Source organism: Doryrhamphus excisus, linkage group LG8 (assembly GCF_037039965.1).
Source record: "Doryrhamphus excisus strain RoL-2023G ecotype Guam linkage group LG8, RoL_Dexc_Guam_v1.1, whole genome shotgun sequence".
Lineage (NCBI taxonomy): Eukaryota > Metazoa > Chordata > Actinopteri > Syngnathiformes > Syngnathidae > Doryrhamphus > Doryrhamphus excisus.
Genome location: NC_136364.1, coordinates 20,642,759 through 20,648,317, shown reverse-complemented (window position 1 = coordinate 20,648,317; position 5,559 = coordinate 20,642,759).

The window sequence follows — 5,559 nt, the reverse complement described above, 5'->3', positions numbered from 1 at the left end:
GCCTGAGTGTATGAAACTCATATTGGACTTAAAAGTCAATTTAAAACATATTATTTGCCCTGCAATTGCACAAAAAGAGCATAGTGAGTCAATGTTAATCTCATGTCCAAGCAGGTTGTCATTTGAATGTGACCTACTTTATTAGAAAACGTTTTAAAGACAATAACAAAGTAGTCTTTTTTTTTAAAAAAAAACATTAAAACATTACAGTGCATTTCTTACATCTATCAAAATATAACTTTCCATTATTTACATTTGTATTCAGCTATCTGATCACAAGCCCAAAAGGAGTAGGCTGAAGCAAAAGCTTATAAATGCTTAACCCCTTTTTGCAAGATATAATCATGTTACTGTCTTGTTTTCCCCTGTTATTATTATCATTGTAATATTATTATTGTTATTATCATTATTATCTTTATTGTTATAATATTTATTATTATTACTATCATTATAATCATTATAAACATATATACTATAAACATTATAGTTGGATTTTTGGATTATGGATTTTTTTTATTATTTAATTTTACAGACTTCATTGCTTCTTGTAGAGTGCTGTACCATTCCATCTGCTGTTTTCTGAAATTTGCAGTATTTGTGCTTTTATTGTCAATTTATTAGCCCACTTTTTCCCCCTAAGTGTAACATTTACATATCATTTTCTGGATTGCATGTGTCTAATCTTGTGTCTTCTAGTGATATCTTCATCCAAGTTATTCCAGTAAATTAAGTAAATTATGCCCTTTGCATAATTTCTCTAAGATAATGAAATAATCTGTAATTAGTTCAGCTTCTTCCTTTTAATTTCTTGTTTTTTTTAACAATTTCACTTCCAATCTTCCTTATAAGTGATCTTAACTCACAATATGAGCTGATGACGAGCAGACATACCCCATTTTAAATAAATAATGTTATGATCCATCAGTAGCGTGGATATCATTTTGACACTTGAGACATTCTCAAATAAGGGATCAGATATCAACCAAAAATCAATACAAGAGTGTAATGAATGATTCTGTTTTGTTTTTCCAAGTAATTTTTTTTGCGACGTGTACTTGAGTTTCCATATATCAATTAGATCTCTTTCACACCAATCAAACAAGGAGTCTGGCTTCATAATATCAAGGTCAGTGGTCATCAATCAAAATGGTTTGATATTGGAAACAATACTGTAATGTTAAGATAAGATAAGATATGCCTTTATACTTTAACCCAAGTATTAACAAAATCAACAGTTTTTCCCAGAGTTATATACAATACAGTATGTAGATAATATGAAACGAGATGAGATATATGACCAGTAATATAAAGATATAAAGACCAGTAAATAGTAATAAGATATATGACCGTAAAACACTGCAAACACAATAAAATAAATAAAAGATCAATAATAACGTGATTAATCATTATATTTTTCAGATTTCTTCTAGGCATCTTTTCACAAAATGTTTTTTTTTGTACATTGTTAAAATGTTGTTGTTAAATATTCACAAATTGTGAATATTGTCATGATGGACAAATCAAAAGGCAAAAATCACAAAATATTTAGCTGAATTTAAACGTATCGTCAGGAAAATCGGCTTTTTAATTTTTATTATTTTATTTATTATTATTTTATTTTTATATTTTACTATTTTTTATTATTTTTATTATTTTACTTTTTGTATCGATGGATATCAAAACCTGTTGTATGGCACACCTTCGGTAAATAAATCCTGCGCCCTCTGCCGGAAGTTATCAGTAATGCATGTCTTTTATCGACACCCAGTTTGAGCGTATTCCCCCGGTCAGCCAGCAGAGGGAGAAATAGGGCAGCGAAAACCCAGTCACATGACGCGGGGAGGCGGAGGCTCGGGTAAATAAACCCTTCCGTAACGTGTGCAAAACAAGTGCTGTCATTTTGTTTCCCAGTTCAGGCCCAAGGACTAGCACACATTTAAGAAACATCAGAAAAAAGTCATACGTCACCTGAAAACCGGCACAGGTAAGCATTAGTAACATAAGACTAAAGGTATGCAATGTTTCTTTGTTTTGTACTCTTGTAAGCATGGTTGCTGATGAGACAATAAATGCTAGCATAAAATAATTTTGTTATATATGAATACCTTAATTTGTTTTATAACTTCCATTATGTGGTGTAAGATACTAAGCATAAAGGTGTCATTTTACAGTCTCTACTGTATATATGTAGGCGAGGCCAATGCAGCTTTAGTTTTTATTCCTGTTATGCTAGCTAGCAATGTTGAAGTGCATTTGACATTAGTTTGACAGGAACGTATTATGGCGTAATATTATTAGTCTCTGCACACCGGATACTTCCTTCTCAGCTGAGTCCGGCAGGGGACCAAAAAAAAAAAAAAGTCATTACATAACAATACAGGATCTGTGTGTCAGACCACTTCCTGAATACCACAGCAGGAACTAGGCCTCAATCTGAGCCTCATCTTTTTTTTTTTTTTTTTTTTGCTGGAAAGGTAACGAGAAGTCCTTTCCTGTCCTTGTGGGTCAATGATGCAACGGGAGTGACGCAGCAGCAGCAGCACCCGCAAGGCTACTAACTATACATGGCAACACAAGGATCATGGAACCTCTGCCAGAACTGTGTCACACGGACACCCACCCACCAGACAACAGCGAAGAAAGACGATAATGACGTCTAAGTCAGAGTGAGGGGGGAGAACTGACGGGGTGTAGTCCCGAACTGAGTGAGGATTTCCACGACTGCGTCTCCTCTTCTGCATATTTGGGTAGGCGACTCATAAAGCGTGCTTGTTGTGGTGACATTGTGTGAAGACGGAACCATTGTGGTCCAGTCTTAAACTGATGTTTTAAATTCCTGTCTGCCTTTGTAGCAGACGCTATACGGTAAAGCGGTCGTTTTACGGAAAGCGAAAAACCGTAAATAATGGACATACCCGTAAAAATGAGTATTTATGCTAATTTAAGCCCTGTAATATGGCTCACACATAGGCCTGTAACAATGATGGATATATTGATTTATCGAACATTAAAAATAACAACAGACGGTAAACATGAGCTCTCGATAAATTGATGTATAAGTGTGTCTGCACGTGTGTGCGTGTTTGCACCGGATTTCTGTATGAAATGAACTCAGAAGTGAGCAGCTTCTCTGCTATTGAACACAGGGCGGATGGCTACCATCCAAAAAATTAATGCAAGTCGTGCAGTCTGTCATATCTATTATTTTTACATGGCTCAGATATGACCTCCGACGGTAGTTTAACAATACATTCATTAATTTTCTACCGCTATCCTCACAAGCGTTGCGGACATGCTGGAACCTATCCCAGTTGTCTTCGGGCAAGAGGCGGGGAACACCCTGAACTGGTCGCCAGCCAATCACAGGGCATTTATAGACAAACAACCATTCACACTCACATTCAAACCTCTTGACAATTTGGAGACACCAATTAACCTTAAATGGGAGAATCCAGGGTGGAATCGAACATTGGTCTCCTAGCTGTGTGGCCTGCATGCTAACCACTCTATCAGCGTGCAGCCCCTTTGCTGTACAGTTATTGTTAAAAAAAAAAAGGCTGGAAAGCACATGGTTAGACCTCGCATAGTAGTTGGTTAATATTCTGCATTATACGTTGGTAGTGTATTGTCTGTTTTTATCCACCCATTGAGTTGCTGTGTGTGTAGTTCTTTTCACAAAATAAGGACATGAAAACGGTTATGCAATGTGTTCATTTCACGACATTAGTTTAATAATAATAATAATAATAATAATAAATAATAAAAACTTAAGAAACCACATATAGTTGGTGGGTAGACAAATTATTTTTTTCAGATTAAAATGAACAAAGCATTATTAGAGCCCTGTAGACATGACAAAACACGACTATAGTCACATTTATACTCTTTTTATTTACAACATATTGCGCAACTGCAGCGTCTTGAGACACATGCTAACTCGCAAACTGGAGAGCTAGCGACCTAAACGGTAGCCTTCAAGTTATTTCCTTTAAACTTAAATAGCCAAAAACTTACCACTTCCACACGGATAGGGAGGATAACTATTAACAGTTATTTAACCTTTAACATGAACATGAATCAAACGTAATAATTTTTTCTGGGTACATGATACCACACAGCATCCATATCAAACTTGCGCGGGCCGCACTAACATTAAACTTTCATATCAAGGCAGGGGCCTCAAACTAGTGTCCTGCGGGCCACATTTGGCCCGCGGGCCGCGTGTTTGAGACCCCTGATATAGGCGTTCCTCCAAGCCACGTCTACATAGTCCACACTCCTTGTCTGATGTATTTCTGTGAATGACACAGAATTCTGTTATACAATATTGTAGAGACTCGGTTTTGTGTAGTGTTAAGAATTTGGCATGTCCCATTGTTTTGTGTGGTCGTGAACGCATCAGGCGGGATCGCTTGTGTGTGCTGATATTCTTCTAGCTGTGTTTGCTGACAACATTAAAGCACAGATGTAGCTCATGGATTGCAAATCTGTGTAGGTGGTATCGGAAATACCGGTAGTGGAACCCGAAACCAATACAAGGTCGTATGGGCCCCATCCCTGGTTTTAGGCTACACACATAGAAAACTATTTCAATTCCAAACTCCAATTTATGAAACCTATCACTTGTCACCTGTACTTGATCTGCCTTCATGTCATATGGGGCAGATTTCAGGAAAGGATTCAAGTCTAAGATTGCTTTCCCTGCCTGTCTTGGCAAGGGTGCAAGGGTTTTCCACTTTGGACTATAAACTAATAAACTGTGCTGCACTGAACCCATAAATCAGAATCAGATACAACAATGGCTATTTACTTGAATATGAATAAATGAACTGTAAACAGTAGATCAGGGGTCGGGGCCGCTAGTTTGAGGCCCCCACCTTGATACCAAAGTTCAATGTTGAAATGACAGCTTAAAGCTGTGTGCACCCCGGACACAATTAACATGATTTTGCCCCGCCCCATATTGTTACCCTACCCCGTTACCCCGCCCTGTTTTGCTTTGGATTAGCAATGAAGCTAAAGGCTTATGACGCTAGGGTACAAATAAATGCAGGAAATGATTTGGAATAAAACGGAAAATTACACGTCAAGATAAAGCATCTCATCAAACATGTTGTTAAAGTTATGACGCTGCTCCCAGATGGAACTGAGTACGATGCTAACTTGCTAATTGGGTAAAAATGATTAAGTTTCATTAATGTTCATGTTAAAGGTTAAATAACTGTTAATACTGTACATTTGAATCTGAAAAAAATAATGTGGTTTCTTACGTTTTTCTTATTTGCTGTTTTATTATTATTTTACTTATTTATTACTGATTGATTGATTTATTGTCTTTATTCTTATTTTTTTTAAATCTTATTTTGTGTATAGAAAAATAAAAATTAAGATATTTGAGAACAGTGGAATGTTTTATCAGATATTTTGGTGTGGAAAACCGGAGCCAAAGTACTGAAAAAGTGTAGGGTATAGCAGAAGCAAAAGCATTGAAGATATTTTTTTTTAATTGATTTTTTTTCCAGTTTTTATTAAATGCGTTTTTTGTTTTTTTTTTGAAAA